The 16,743-nt window shown below is 48.8% G+C and overlaps 1 protein-coding gene across 3 annotated transcripts in view; it reads right to left on the reverse strand.

The window, feature by feature from the left end:
• The window catches only part of ctif (CBP80/20-dependent translation initiation factor), a 455,795-nt gene that overhangs the window by 147,285 nt on the left and 291,767 nt on the right, over nucleotides 1–16,743 (reverse strand). The window lies entirely within an intron of this gene.

A 16,743-nucleotide genomic window follows, 5' to 3' on the forward strand; every position in this document is an offset into this window, starting at 1 on the left:
GTTAGGGCACAGGTGTACATAGCTTTGGGTAACTGAAGATAACAAAAAAGTACAAAAAAAACTATAAAATAAGGGAAAATGTATTACCAGGAGCGAGACCAGCCAGTTATAAAGAGAGTTTAAGGTTTTTATAGTTGAGCTGGGAAGGAAAAAGGCTGATCTGATAGAGGTCTTTAGAGGTTCTGCCGGCTTATGATAAGGTAAGCAATGATAAATTGTACCCGCTGGTCAATGACAGATATGAAGGGACATAAAATTTAAGATAGTTACGAGAAAAGAAAGTTGGAAAAAATTCTTCCACAGAGGATGATTAGAGTGTGGAAAATTATATCACAGACTGTTTTTAAAGACAGGTGCCATAAAAAATATTAACGGGTATGGGGAGTGAGCAGGAGAAGCGGACTAAAGTGACTCATATGGAGAAAAATACCAAACTTGTTGGACTGATTAACCTGTTTCTGTGATGTAACCTTCTATAAGAAGTTGATGATGTTCACAAACACTTGGCCTGGACAGCTGGATAAGTTGTCAGGAGCAGTACTTCAGAAAGCAGAGAGTGGGTCCCATTAAGTAGATAAGCCTGGTGTGTGCTGGGAAAGGAAAGGTAGGGAAGAAATTGTAGATTAATTTGGGATCAGGTGAGGCAGGCAAATGCCTTGGTAGAATGGGAGTGGAATGCACCTGCACTTCTGCACTGTAAAGTCTATGATAAAAACAAACCGGTTCTCTTTGGCAGTTTTAAAAGGTTGTAAGGTCAGCACTTCTTTTCAAAGAAGATTCCTGAATGGGTGTTCTTTTCATGACCATGGGGGTACGGAGAAGATATGGGGAGAGGGGTGGGGGGTGAGGGACTAACAGACTTTAATATAATTAGGATAAGTGCAGCGAACCAAGGTGTACCCTCTAATCAGTCTGCCTCGGCATTTGCCTGACACCGAGGCCACATCCGACTGCTCCAGGATTGGTTGGCCCAACCTGATCCCGGAGCAAAAAGAGTGCATGCGGGGGCCATTTATATAGAGACATATTTACCAAATCGAGAAATCTCCTGACTCTAGCTTCCTGTCTCATTAGTGAAAACCTAGCTCAAAATGTTAAATAGAACCATTGATAGACCACACTGGAGTATTGAGTTCAGTTTGGGTTTCTCTATCACAAGAAGCACTGAAGAAAGTACAGAAAGATATACAAGGCTTCTACCAGAACTGAAAGGATGTGACTATCAAGAAAGATTGTGCAGGTTGAAGCTCTTTTCTCTGGAAAATCTGCTTTTTCTTGTGGGTGGGTCCAAAAAAAGGGAGCAGCGAAACTATGGAACTTTCAGCTACATGGAGTTATTGATGCATTTAAGGAAATACGTAGAGCTGGAATTTCCCTTTGGAGGTGAGGAACAGGAGCTGGCTCTGTCTCTGTAACAGAATCATGTTCCCATGGGAAACTGACTGAGTTTTGTATTTTTATGGTGGTGAGTCCTTTATTGATATAGAGCTGGGTGTCCTGTCTAATTAAAGCTAATGGGGGCAGGAATGGAGGTGGGTTTCAATCACCCAGGGCAGCCTGGGAGAGAGTTTACCCCAAAGCTATCGCTGCACTTCGCGGAGCTGAAATGACACAGGGGAGCTGGAGGCCTGGCACCTATGAAGGAGAGGAGGGTGACAGGAAGAGGCCATCTCATCATGCCGTAGAGGCAACTCTTTATTCAGCGTCATCGCCCACCTCCTCTCTTACTTTCTGCTCCTTCCCTGATGAGCTGCACCCCTTCCTGGGCACCGTTCTCAATGTCCACATATCTCTGGAGGGCCATATTATGAAGAGTGCAGCAGATCATCACAATGACTGAGACCCTTACCGGGCACCACCTGCCCACACCAGGCACCAGTACCTTCTGAGCCCGTGATGCCCCATCAAAGAACAAAGAACAAAGAAATGTACAGCACAGGAACAGGCCCTTCGGCCCTTCAAGCCCGTGCCGACCATGCTGCCCGACTAAACTACAATCTTCTACACTTCCTGGGTCCGTATCCCTCTATTCCCATCCTATTCATGTATTTGTCAAGATGCCCCTTAAATGTCACTATCGTCCCTGCTTCCACCACCTCCTCCGGTAGCGTGTTCCAGGCACCCACTACCCTCTGTGTAAAAATCTTGCCTCGTACATCTACTCTAAACCTTGCCCCTCTCGCCTTAAACCTATGCCCCCTAGTAATTGACCCCTCTACCCTGGGGTAAAGCATCTGACTATCCACTCTGTCTATGCCCCTCATAATTTTGTAGACCTCTATCAGGTCGCCCCTCAACCTCCGTCGCTCCAGTGAGAACAAAACGAGTTTATTCAACCGCTCCTCATAGCTAATGCCCTCCATACCAGGCAACATTCTGGTAAATCTCTTCTGCACCCTCTCTAAAGCCTCCACATCCTTCTGGTAGTGTGGCGACCAGAATTGAACACTATACTCCAAGTGTGGCCTGACTAAGGTTCTATACAGCTGCAACATGAGTTGCCAATTTCTATACTCAATGCCCCGGCCAATGAAGGCAAGCATGCCGTATACCTTCTTGACTACCTTCTCCACCTGTGTTGCCCCTTTCAGTGACCTGTGGACCTTAACTCCTAGATCTCGCTGACTTTCAATACTCTTGAGGGTTCTGCCATTCACTGTACATTCCCTACCTGCATTAGACCTTCCAAAATGCATTACCTCACATTTGTCCGGATTAAAGTCCATCTGCCATCTCTCCGCCCAAGTCTCCAAACAATCTAAATCCTGCTGTATCCTCTGACAAGTCCTCATCGCTATCCGCACTTCCACCAAACTTTGTGTCGTCTGCAAACTTACTAATCAGACCAGTTACATTTTCCTCCAAATTGTTTATATATTCTACAAACAGCAAAGGTCCCAGCACTGATCCCTGCGGACCACCACTGGTCACAGCCCTCCAATTAGAAAAGCATCCTTCCATTGCTACTCTCTGCCTTCTATGACCTAGCCAGTTCTGTATCCACCTTGCCAGCTCACACCTGATCCCGTGTGACTTCACCTTTTGTACTAGTCTGCCATGAGGGACCTTGTCAAAGGCCTTACTGAAGTCCATATAGACAACATCCACTGCCCTACCTGCATCAATCATCTTTGTGACCTCCTCGAAAAACTCTATCAAGTTAGTGAGACACGACCTCCCCTTCACAAAACCATGCTGCCTCTCACTAATACGTCCATTTGCTTCCAAATGGGAGTAGATCCTGTCTCGAAGAATTCTCTCCAGTAATTTCCCTACCACTGAAGTAAGGCTCACCGGCCTGTAGTTCCCTGGATTATCCTTGCTACCCTTCTTAAACAGAGGAACAACATTGGCTATTCTCCAGTCCTCCGGGACATCACCTGAAGACAGTGAGGATTCAAAGATATCTGTCAAGGCTTCAGCAATTTCCTCTCCAGCCTCCTTCAGTATTCTGGGGTAGATCCCATCAGGCCCTGGGGACTTATCTACCTTAATATTTTTTAAGATGCCCAACACCTCGTCTTTTTGGATCTCAATGTGACCCAGGCTATCTACACATCCTTGTCCAGACTCAACATCTACCAATTCCTTCTCTTTGGTGAATACTGATGCAAAGTATTCATTTAGTAACTCGCCCATTTCCTCTGGCTCCACACATAGATTCCCTTGCCTATCCTTCAGTGGGCCTTTCCCTGGCTACCCTCTTGCTTTTTATGTACGTGTAAAAAGCCTTGGGATTTTCCTTAACCCTATTTGCCAATGACTTTTCGTGACCCTTTCTAGCCCTCCTGACTCCTTGCTTAAGTTCCTTCCTACTTTCCTTATATTCCACACAGGCTTCGTCTGTTCCCAGCCTTTTAGCCCTGACAAATGCCTCCTTTTTCTTTTTGACGAGGCCTACAATATCTCTCGTTATCCAAGGTTCCTGAAAATTGCCGTATTTACCCTTCTTCCTCACAGGAACATGCTGGTCCTGAATTCCCTTCAACTGACACTTGAAAGCCTCCCACATGTCAGATGTTGATTTGCCCTCAAACATCCGCCCCCAATCTACGTTCTTCAGTTCCCACCTAATATTGTTATAATTCGCCTTCCCCCAATTTAGCACATTCACCCTAGGACCACTCTTATCCTTGTCCACCAGCACGTTAAAACTTACTGAATTGTGGTCACTGTTCCCGAAATGTTCCCCTACTGAAACTTCTACCACCTGGCCGGGCTCATTCCCCAATACCAGGTCCAGTACCGCCCCTTCCCTAGTTGGACTGTCTACATATTGTTTTCAGAAGCCCTCCTGGATGCTCCTTACAAACTCTGCCCCGTCTAAGCCCCTGGCACTAAGTGAGTCCCAGTCAATATTGGGGAAGTTGAAGTCTCCCATCACCACAACCCTGTTGGTTTTACTCTTTTCCAAAATCTGTCTACCTATCTGCTCCTTTATCTCCCGCTGGCTGTTGGGAGGCCTGTAGTAAACCCCCAACATTGTGACTGCACCCTTCTTATTCCTGATCTCTACCCATATAGCCTCACTGCCCTCTGAGGTGTCCTCCCGTAGTACAGCTGTGATATCCTCCCTAACCAGTAGCGCAACCCCGCCACCCCTTTTACATCCCCCTCTATCCCGCCTGAAACATCTAAGTCCTGGAACGTTTAGCTGCGAATCCTGCCCTTCCCTCAACAAGTCTCTGTAATGGCAACAACATCATAGTTCCAAGTACTAATCCAAAATCTAAGTTCATCTGCCTTACCCGTAATACTTCTTGCATTAAAACATATGCTCTTGAGGCCACCAGACCCGCTGTGTTCAGCAACTTCTCCCTGTCTGCTCTGCTGCAGAGCCATACTGTCCCTATTCCCTAGTTCTCCCTCAATGCTCTCACCTTCTGATCTATTGCTCCCGTGCCTATCAGTTGCAATCTTGTTTTGTTGTCTAGCATCAATAAAGAGGGCATCTATCACATGGATCAGGCACTAGTGTATGGCCACCTGTGAGATGCCCCAGGAGTCTCCACTGCTGAAGGTACAAATATCTGTGACCATTTTCCTAGAGAGTTGTATTCTCCTTTGGCACTGGTTCCCAGTCATCCACAGGTTGCTTTGTCTCTGCCTGTGGATCCTGTGCACAGAATAGTGTCTCCTTCTTTGTATTCTTCGTCCCTCTCCTCTAGCCTCCTGATGCCTGGTGCTCTGCCCTTCCTGTCCAAGTTGGTATTCCTCATCTGCAAAAGCTTCGATTTCTGAGTGTGTTGTACCTAATTCCAGCTGCAACCATTCGTGCTAAATAGCCTTGCCCATTACTCTGATATTCACGCAATGTCAGGAGGGTGATGTCCCACTAAACTGGCAATACTCTTAATTCTAGCTCCTCCCAGACCTGTGATGGCTGCTACAACTTTTACTTTAATGGGGTAAGCTCTTTAAACTTTGAAAAGCAATTTTTACTTACTTTTTAAAACTCTTCCCGCCTCCATGGCTCGCCCCAGACATGGTCCTCTCTATGTGTGGCTGGTCCAACAGACAGCTCATATACACCAGCCCCCTCCAAAACATTCAAAAGGTTGCAGGAGACGTACTTTAAATGTGCCCAAAATAAATTTAAGTGGCCTCAATATATGAGTGGGAGAGTTCCGAGGCTGGTGCTCTATTCCGCTCTTCGGAAAATCAGAAATGAAGGTAGGGTTTCTGGCCCCATGATGTCATTGCCATTTCTTTCACTTTCCTGCCTCAATTCCAGCCAGTCAAGACCAGGAAAATCAAGCCTTTGATGCGTGCATGATGGAGCATGATGAAGAATGCACCAGCGGTATTGACAGGGCAACTAGGATAGAAAGAAGCTTGTGGAGTATAAAAATTGACAAAGACCAGGTGGGTTGAACAATCTGTTTCTAAGCTGCACATATTATGTAATTCTATTTAATGTATAGCATTAATTCTCCAGAATGAAGAAGTACGGTGATGAGAATTGAGATCCTCGGGCTATTCAGACAGAGAAGGCGAAGTGGAAATTTAATATAATTTTGTTTTTATATTAGGAAGGTTTTTGATCAAGTGGCTAGGGAATAAACATCATTTGAGAAGTGCTTGACATAGGGTTATCAACTTAGAATTGTTACAAAGAGAGTGAGGAGAAATATCTTTATTCAGAGCACTGTTGGAGCCTGGAATATTTTACCACTTCAAAACAGGAAAAAAATGGATAAATATTTAAAATAGAGGAAAATCCAGGGCTCTGGGGATGAAACAGGGCTGTATACTTAGCTCAGGATTGATACAGCAAAGGAGCAGCAGGGACACAATGGGGGCGATTTTCTCCCGTTTGCCATGGACACAAATGCTGTTATGGCCGCTAACTCTCACGAGAGGGCCATAACTGGATATGCGCTGGCTGGAGCCCAGAATGGAATGTTCCCGGGGCCCTCCTTGCTGATGTGATCAGGTTCACGCCCAGCGAGGGTGTGAACCTGTGTACCGTCCATTTGGATGTATTTGAATATTCAAAAACGGCTTTACGCCTTGCTTCTGGCTTTGCTGACTGAACCCACCCCTCCCCAACCCCCCATCAGCGTGACATCACACTGGCGGGAATCAGTACTGGTTTCCAAAAATGGAAATCAGTCGTGATGACCGTGTTAGAGACTGGGTGGTGAGTATAGTCCCCGGGTGGTGAGGGACATGGCTGGACACTACCAGCGGTTGGGCCTCCAGGTAAACCCATTGTAGGTGGGTTGGTGAGGGGGGGGATGCCTGCATTGCAGGGGTGAGAAGGGGGAATGCCTACATTATGGGGGTGAGAGCGGGGTAGAATATGGGGCGGGATTCTGTGATCGTGAGGCTAAGTGTTGACGCCGTCGGAAACGCCGTCGCGTTTTTCAACGCCGCCAACACGGCCTCAGGATCAACAATTCTGGTCCCTACAGGGGGCCAGCATGGCACTGGAGCGGTTCACGCCGCTCCAATTGCTGATCACGGCGTCAAATGGGCGCCGCGGGATCCGCGCATGCGGATTGGCACAGGCATCAAAGCGCACATGTGCAGTGGCACCGGCGCCAACGCGCGCATGCACAGTGGCTTCCTTCAATGGCTGGCCCCGATGCAACATGGCACAGGACTACAGGGGCCGGCGTGGAAAAATGAGGCCCCCAGTCAGTGAGGCCGGCCCGCCGATCGGTGGGCCCCAATCGCGGGCCAGGCCACAACGGAGGCCCCCCCTCCCCCCCCCCGGGGTCGGACCCCCTCTCCCCAAAGGCCGCCCTCCCCTTCTACGCCGAGTTCCCGCTGGCTGAGAGCAGGTGTGGACGCCGTGTTTACGATGGCCGCTCGGCTCATCCCGGGCCGAGAATCAGCAGGCTGGCTGTGTGGAGTGTCCTCCGACCGGCGGCGTGCCAACCATGCCAGCGCCAATTCTTCACTCTGCGGAGAATCGCGTGCCAGCGTCGGGGCACAATTCGTGCTGGTCGCGGGGGTTCTCTGGCCCAGCCCCGGGCTGAGAGAATCCTGCCCGTGATTACTGCGTTGGTTGGGGGGGGGGGGGCGCAGCAGTCAGTGCCGTGAGGCAACAGGGCTAACCCACTGCGCCACCGCGCTGCCCAAAACACCGATTTTTAGTCAGAACCTGACACTTTGCCATTTTAGGGAAAACTGTGTCCAATGACTGCTTCAATGCTATAAATAGTTTTGGCTCTTATCTGAAAGGACTTTGCTAAATATTAAACTCTGAAGTATTTTCAGATGCAGGAACTTACAGAAAATGTAGTTGTAAACAGAAACTAGGCCACCATTTTCAACCCTGGTTGGAGGATGTCTCCCCGGATTAGACACCTGTTTGGACATCGATTTTTAAACTTTTTCCCAATCGCAAGTATTGCATTTCACTTTCTCAATGTTGTCAAGAACACGTGACATTCTCCGTAAAAACGAAAAATAAAGGCCCTATTCTCAGGCCTTTGCCAACTCTAACTAGCTGCTGCAAGGTTTCTGACAGAGCTATTGATATCTCTTCTAATTTTCTTCACTTGAGAAATCATCCTGATCCTTACAGTGCCTCTTCACCTCTCAAAAAAATGGTAATAATAATCTTTATTAGTGTCACAAGTAGGCTGACATTATCACTACAATAAGTTACTGTGAAAATCCCCTAGTCGCCACACTACGGCGCCTGCTCAGGTACACTGAGGGAGAATTCACAATGTCCAATTCACCTAACAAGCATGTCTTTCGGGATTTTGCAGTTCTCCTGAAATGAGGAACTTGCTGTGTATAAAATCATGGGCCACCTACTACAGGACCTGTTATACAAATCGGGCTGCTTGCAGACAAACTCAGTGTCGCTTGACATCAGCTCAGCTTTCCTCAGAATGTTTATTGAATGAGATGATGCTTTAGGTTTTCTTTCAATTTGGTTCCACAGTCCTCCAAATGAAAAAGAAATCAATAACAAATCATATGCAAACATGAACTGGGGTACAAAGAAAAATATCAAAATGAAGAACCAAGTAGAACGCTATTTTTAAAATGCTATTGAAATGCCCAATATAATACATGCAGATTGGTAATCATGCAATTTTCAGTTTTCAAGCAATGTAGCAATGGGTTTGAGAAGAAATTAGCAGAATAAAGAAAATGGTGAATAATGGAGTCAAGAGGTACAACAACGAAAAAATGCCTTCTTCCCAGTGCCTTCTTAGTCAACTTGATCATTAGAGCTATGTTAATGCTGCACAGTTCATTTGCCTTTTATTTACCATTTCTTTCTCTCTGGGATGCGGTTGGTATAAATCTCGTGAACACTTTAGAGGATATCTGGATTTGGGTGAAGTAAAGGGACTGGACTTGCATCCCACCACATTCACACATTGTATGCTCGCACTGCAATGTACTGCATCGTCATGCTGTAATATTACTTATTTTGAGTCCTGGGTGAAGGTCCTCTTTGTGTAGATGGGGCAGCATCTTTCCAGTTGCACATGGACATTGGGATGGACAGCATTATTTGCTGAAATTCTTTTGATTCACATGGAATACTTGTCATTAGAGGATACCCCCAATAAGTTTTATTTCAAAAAAATTCCTAAGTGGTTGCTTTACAAGGTTACATAAAAGCCAGAGTTTAAAAACACTGGGCGGGATTCTCCACTCCCGCGCCGAAGTGCCCACGCCGTCGTGAACGCCGTCAAAGTTCACGACGGTGCGAAACGGCCCCGATCCCGACTGATTCAGGCCCCGACAATGGGCTAGGATCGGGGCCGCGTCATCTACACGCGCCAGGCCTTGTCGCCGCGTAAAGGCGGCGCCGCATATATGACGCGGCCGGCGCCGCATAACTGGCGTCACCCGCACATGCGTGGTTGCCGTCCCCGCAAGAAGATGGCGGACGGATCTTGCGGGGCCGTGGAAGGAAGGCGGTCCTCCTCCAGGGAGGACGGCCCGACGATCGGTGGGCACCGATCGCGGGCCATCCCACATTTGAGGTACCCCCGGTGCAGGATCCCCCCCCCCCAGTGTTCACGCGCTGTTCCCGACGGCAGCAACCAGGTGTGGATGGCGCCGGGGGGAACCCGCTGTTTTGGCCTGGCCGCTCGGCCCATCCGGGCCTGAGAATAGCGGGGGTGCCGGGGAATCGCCATTTTGGGTGTCTTGAGCGATTCTCCGGCCTGCGGCCCGCGGAACTCAAGGGGGCCGTTCCCGCCGTTTGGGAGAATCCGGGGAGGGCGTCGGACCGGTGTCCCGGGAAATTTTGGCGGCCCAGGCGATTCTCTCAACCGGCGCAGGAGTGGAGAATCTCACCCACTGACTTTACATTTCAGTCCAATTTCTGAATTTATGTTGTCCCTTCATTCAATATAAAACTCCAAAATATTTACCTAACCTTATATTATTTATCTTACCACATTCCCAATTTCTTCAAATCCATTTCAAATGGAGCCCTTACAACCAGCACAAAAAGGTGATTTTCTTCCCGGATTCTAACCCAGGTGTGAGAACTGAAATACCAGTTATCTAATCCACTACAACACCCACATCGCCACCCTAGTAATTCTTGACTCATTGGGCAGAATTTAGTCCAGGAGATGGAAGTCAGTGAGATTTCTAAGCGGGAAGGGATGGGCCGACTGTATCACACGGTGGTCGGCCAATTGGAGAAAGTGACATGAAAGGCATGTCCAATTTTGTGGCAGGGACTGGCCCTTTTGTTGCTCGCATTGATAATGATGCCTGCAGACTTGGTACTGCTCCACTTACACATCCAACATCACGATCTCCATTTAAAAATTAAGAAGATTGAATTCTCCGATTCAGAATAGAAAGAACAGCATTCATCTTGTTCCATATCAGGGTGCTATAGGATTACATGATACAGGTGATTATGTTCTAAAATGCAAAGTTGGACTGCTCTTGGTTCATATTTGTGCTAGCATATATTTCTCATATCCCAGGGTATAGTGTCAAAGAAATCATGCTGGACTGAAGTTAAATTGACAAAAGGTTTCTCTAACAGCCTCTGGGTTTGATGCCCCTCAGACTGTACCATCAAGCCCTCCCCCTCTGATCTGTGTCCCTCAGACTGCAATTTTGTGAACTCCTGTCCTCCTGTGGAAGGCAGCCACAAAATGGCTGACCTTCCACCTTCACTCTTCAACACCACCAGTTTTTATTTGTTAAGATCTGGCAGCTCATGATGCCCCCGAGCCGGTGGGCCACCCCCCACTTTTCCTGCCCGAATTGACACCGAGACAAAAAAACAGTAACAGCCTCCCCGAACAGGCGCCGGAATGTGGCGACTAGGGACTTTTCACAGTAACTTCGTTTGAAGCCTACTTGTGACAATAAGCGATTTTCATTTCATTTCAGTAAATTCTGCCCAACTTTTCTGAACTCAATAGATTTCACCAATATCTCATGCCAGATTTCAGATCCAGAATACAATTTGAAATTATTGTTAGATGCACTAGAGATACATCTGGCATATGATTTTTAAAAATATATATATTTTTATTCTCCTCCTTTTCCACATTTTCTCCCAAATTTACGCCCAACAATAAACAATAATCAGTAATTAATGTAATGTCGCTCCCCATATCAATAACAACGATTCCTCCCAGTAAACCCCAAACATTAGACCGCATGTTAACATAAACAATTGACAAAAAGGAATCAGGAATCACCCATGTCGTGTTGTTCACCCTGGGGTAACACGGACTGCAACACGATGCAATTAACTGATCAAGTATACATCAAACAAAGGGGTTGGCTCAATAAAAGATTTATTGAACTCTAGCAACAAAACACACTGCTGCCTGTGGGTTGACTCTCTACTACCCTGAGTAAACTAAAGCTAATTATCTAGACCAGGCTAGCTCTGATCCACGTGTTGGAGGAGTTGAATGATTTGTACACCATGAATATCACTATAGCTGTCACCAGTGGAAAGAGGCAGAGTGCTGATGCTTCGTGTGTTTTATAGGTGTAAGTCCCCCTCTGGTGTCCTGTCTTGTGATTGGTCGTGTTCTGTCCTGTACATTGATTGGCTCACCTGGGTGGCTGTGACTGCCTGCTTTTACCTCATGATGTGCATGGGCGCATATTATGACATCCCCCCCTTTTTAAAAAGAAATGTTGTCGACTGCTTAGAGCAGAAACAACATATTTACAAGAGTAACTATACACTAAATTGGTGATTGGATGGATATGTACATGTAAGGTGTCTAGCGTGCAGAAACATAACATCATATATACAGGGAATTATTTATAAGTCCAATCGTTGAGGCTGTCGGTGGATTCTCTTGGACCGCCTGAGAGGTGGAGGCGGAGATGATGGTGTCTTGACCGGTTGGCATGCAGCCAGGCTGGTAGCCTCATGGAGCGAGGTGTCCGGGTTGGGCAAAGTGACATCTGGGAAAGTGAGATCCGGTGGTGGGCATGCAAGTTTACGGAGCGCCCTACTGTTGCGCCTTACAATCGATCCATCCGCCATGCGAACCACGAACGACCTGGGAGCACCCTGTCGAACCACAACAGCAGGAGCTGACCAGCCGCCACCAGACAACTGAATGCGAACAGTGTCCTTCGGAGAGAGGAGCGGCAGATCCGTAGGGTGAGCATCATATGTGATCTTTTGCCTGGTTTTGATCTGCTGCATCTTTTGCAACACTGGAAGGTGATCCAGGTCAGGTACATGAATGGCCGGGACAGTCGTCCGCAGATTACGATTCATAGGAGCTGAGCCGGAGATAACCCATTGGACAAAGGGGTTGCCCTGTATGCCAGAAGAGTGAGATTGAAGTCCGGAGCTGAGTCCGCAGCCTTACAGAGCATTTGCTTCACGACGTGATCCCCTTTTTCGACCTTCCCATTAGATTGTGGGTAATGCGGGCTCGAGGTGATGTGCTGGAAGTGGTATTGCTTTGCAAAGTTGGACCATTCTTGGCTGAAGAAACAGGGACTGTTGTCGCTCATGACCGTGAGCGGAATTCCATGCCTGGCAAATGCCTCCTTGCAGGCCTTTATGACAGTCCTGGATGTTAGGTCAGATAGTTTCACTACCTCGGGGTAACTGGAGAAGTAATCAATTATCAGGACGTAGTCACGCCCATTGGAGTGAAAAAGGTCCACACCAGCTTTAGACCACGGAGAGGTCACGATTTTGTGCTGTTGGAGCGTTTTTTGGGCTGAGCAGGCTGGAAGCGCTGGCAGGTCGCGCAATTGTGGACCATGTTTGATATATCCTCATTGATGCTGGGCCAATAGACAGCCTGCCGGGCCCTGTGCCTGCACTTCTCAATACCGAGGTGTCCCTCGTGTATCTGCGCGAGCACCAAGCTCTGGAGGCTGCGCGGGATGACGATGCGATCCAATTTCAGGAGGATCCCCTCGACAACAGTGAGGTCATCCTTTACATTATTGTATTGGGGGCATTGCCCTTTCTGCCAGCCATTCGTGAAGTGATGTATGACCCGCTGCAGCAGAGGGTCCTTGGCGGTCTCCTCCCGAATGATGCCGAGTCGGTCGTCTGACGACAGGAGGGTGCTGGCACACAGTTTCACCTGCGCCTCGATGTCGTGCATGAAGTTTACCTGCTCACATGATGAGGTGATGGCATGGGAAAGGGCATCCGCGATGATTAGCTCCTCCCAGGTGTGTAAACCAGTTCAAAATCATACCTGCAGAGCCAAAGGAGAATGCGCTGGAGCCTGGGTGTCATGTCATTTAAGTCCTTGTGTATAATGTGCACCACAGTAAAGGTCGGGAGACCATACACATAATCGTGGAATTTCACGATGCCAGTGAGCAGGCCCAGGCATTCTTTCTCAATTTGAGCATAGCGTTGCTCAGTGGGCGTCATGGCCCTGGACGTGTAGGCCACTGGAGCCCAGGACGAGGTGTCGTCCTTCTGCAGGAGCACCGCTCCAATGCCGTCCTGGCTGGCGTCTGTGGAGATCTTGGTCTCCCTTGCTGGGTCAAAGAAGGCTAGAACAGGAGCGGTGCTTAGCTTCGCTTTCAACTCAAGCCACTCTTCTTGATGTGCGGGCAGCCACTGGAAAGTGGTGGACTTTTTCACAAGGTGTCTGAGGGCCGTGGTGTGTGACGCGAGATTGGGAATGAACTTCCCCAGAAAGTTCACCATCCCCAAGAAGCGGAGGACATCCTCCTTGTCCTCTGGAGTCTTCATCATGTTAATTGTCTGGACTTTGTCTGAGTCCGGCTGCAGGCCCTGTGGTGAGATCTGATCGCCCAGAAATCTAATTGACGACCTGCCAAAGGAGCATTTAGTTTTGTTGAGCTTCAGGCCTTTGGCATGTATGCGCCTGAAGACCTGCTGCAGACGGGCAACATGTTCCTCTGGGGTCGTGGACCAGATGATGGGTCAACATAGACCCGTACACCGTCAATGCCCTCGAGCATTTGCTCCATTATTCGATGAAAGATTTCGGAGGCCGACACAATGCCAAATGGCATTCGGTTATAGCAATATCTCCCGAATGGAGTGTTGAATATGCATAGCTTCTGGCTGGACTCATCCAGCTGTATCTGCCAGAAGCCGTTTGATGCGTCAAGCTTTGTAAAATATTTGGCATGCGCCATTTCACTCGTCAGCTCCTCCCGCTTCGGGATCGGATAGTGTTCCCTCATAATGTTGCGGTTCAGATCCTTGGTATCGATGCAAATGCGCAGTTCTCCCGAGGGCTTCTTGACGCAGACCATCGAGCTGACCCAGCCAGTTGGTTCCGTCACTTTGGATATTATCCCTTGATCCTGGAGATCCTGCAGTTGTGCCTTCAGACGGTCTTTGAGGAGCGCCGGCACCCGGCGCGGCACATGGATGACAGGCGTGGCGTCAGGCCTGAGCAGAATTATATAGCGGTAGGGCAGCGGGCCCATCCCTGTGAACACACCCGGGTACTGCAGTAGGAGCTCCTCAATGTCGGCTTGCAGCGTGTTGTCAGCTGAGGACATGGCATGTACACGCTGAACTAGCTGGAGGAGCTTGCATGCTCGGGCATCCAGCAGAGAAGCCTTGCCGGGCTGGACGAACACAAACCGCAAAGTGGCCTTGGCGGCCTTGTCGGATACTTGCAGGTGACAGGGCCCTAGCGCCGTGATGGCATTCCCATTGTAGTCGAGCAACTGAAATGAAAATCGAAAATCGCTTATCGCCACAAGTAGGCTTCAAATGAAGTTACTGTGAAAAGCCCCTAGTCACCACATTCCGGCGCCTGTTCGGGGAGGCTGGTACGGGATTTGAACCGTGCTGCTGGCCTGCCTTGGTCTGCTTTCAAAGCCAGCTATTTAGCCTTGTGTGCTAAACCAGCCCCAGTTCACCGGCACGCCGGTGGAAGAATGGTAGGCTGCCTCCGGATGTGAGCCAAATCTGCTTTGGATATTAGGTTGGCTGAAGCACCGGTGTCGAGCTTGAACCGGATGCTACAATTGTTGACCTGTACTGTGGCACGCCACTCGTCCGCACAATCCACTTTAAGGATGGGCGTGTGTGTTGGTGAAAGTGAGGAGGCATGGTTATGCATGGTGATGATGCCCACTCGATACGTGGACTCCAGGCAGTCGTCCTCTGGATCGGTGATGGGATCCGGTTCCAAGTCCAGCAGCCTTTGCTGCACACTTCAAACTCGTTTTCGTTGGACCTGGTACCGCTGGCCCCCGGAGGTGCAGACCTGCACAGAGCAGCATAATGGCCAAGCTTCTTGCAGTTGAGACATCGCTTGCCTCTTGTGGGGCATTGCCGCTTTAAAGGACAGTGCCGCAGTTGGGGCACGTCATTACGTCGACATCGTGATGTTCGTCGCGTCATCGCGCCTGTGCAGTGCGGTCAGCCGCCGCTCGCACCTGCGCAGTGTAGTCTTTGGCCGCTTCGTTTTCCCGACCATGGTGTGCATGCGTGGGAGACCTGGAAAAGCGCGCAAAATGGCCGCCTTCATCGATGCTCAGGCCCTGCATTCGGGCGATGGCCTATATACGTTCAGCCTCCTGGGAGGCGAGTTTGTCCTGCTCTGCCGACTTCAGGCGGGAATAGCGACTTTCCGCCAGTTCGTGGACTTTGCCTGTCTCGATGGCCACTGGCAGGGTCATATTTTTTATTTTTTGGAGCTGCTCCCGCAGGGCGTCGGAGTGGACGCCAAACACGATCTGATCCCTGATGAGGGAGTCAGCAGTGTCTCCGTAGTTGCAGGACTGCGCTAGAATGCGAAGCTGAGTAAGAAAAGACTGAAAAGGCTCGTCCTTACCCTGAAGGTGCTGTTGGAATATGTAACGTTCGAAGCTTTCGTTTGTCTTGACCTCACAGTGACCGTCAAATTTTGCGAGGACAGTCTGGAACTTTGCCTTGTCCTCACCGTCGGAGAAAGTGAGCGAATTGAAGATTTGGATGGCCTGGTCCCCGCAGTAGACAGCAGCAGGGCGATATTTTGCGCAACGGAGGCACTTTCGAGGCCCGATGCCTCAAGGTATAGGTTGAATTTTTGCTTGAAGGCCCGCCAGTTGGCACCAAGGTTCGCGGAGATGCGGAGCTGCCTGGATCTTTTCCATGCCACAGGAAGGAGTTGCTGGTATTCAGAGAATTTTCAAAGGTAAATTACTTACAGGAAGTAGCCACTTCTGGTATCATGTCGTGTTGTTCACCCTGGGGTAACACGGATTGCACACGATGCAATTAACTGATCAAGTATACACCAAACGAAAGCGTTGGTTCAATAAAAGATTTATTGAACTCTAGCAACAAAACACACAGCTGCCTGTGGGTTGACTCTCTACTACCCGAAGTAAACTAAAGCTAACTATCTAGACCAGGCTAGCTCTGATCCACGTGTTGGAGGTGTTGAATGATTTGTACACCCTGGCTATCACTATAGCTATCACCAGTGGAAAGAGGCAGAGTGCTGATGCCTCGTGTGTTTTATAGGTGTAAGTCCCACTCTGGTGTCCTGTGATTGGTCGTGTTCTGTCCTGTACATTGAATGGCTCACCTGGGTGTCTGTGACTGCCTGCTTTTGCCTCATGATGTGCATGGGTGCATATTATGACAACCCATAGTCACCATTAACACATACAGTCCCTCTCTCCCTAACCCTGCCAGCACCCCCTCCCCTAATGTTCAATGTAATCCAATTCTCGAAGGTGCATAATGAATAATGTCCATGAATTGTAGAACCCCTCCATCCTTCCCCTAATTTCAAATTTGACCTTTTCAAGCGTTAAGAATTCCAGCCGGTTCCCTCGCACGCCAGGGCACAG

The sequence above is a fragment of the Scyliorhinus torazame genome, chromosome 3, assembly GCF_047496885.1.
Source record: "Scyliorhinus torazame isolate Kashiwa2021f chromosome 3, sScyTor2.1, whole genome shotgun sequence".
NCBI classification, from domain to species: domain Eukaryota; kingdom Metazoa; phylum Chordata; class Chondrichthyes; order Carcharhiniformes; family Scyliorhinidae; genus Scyliorhinus; species Scyliorhinus torazame.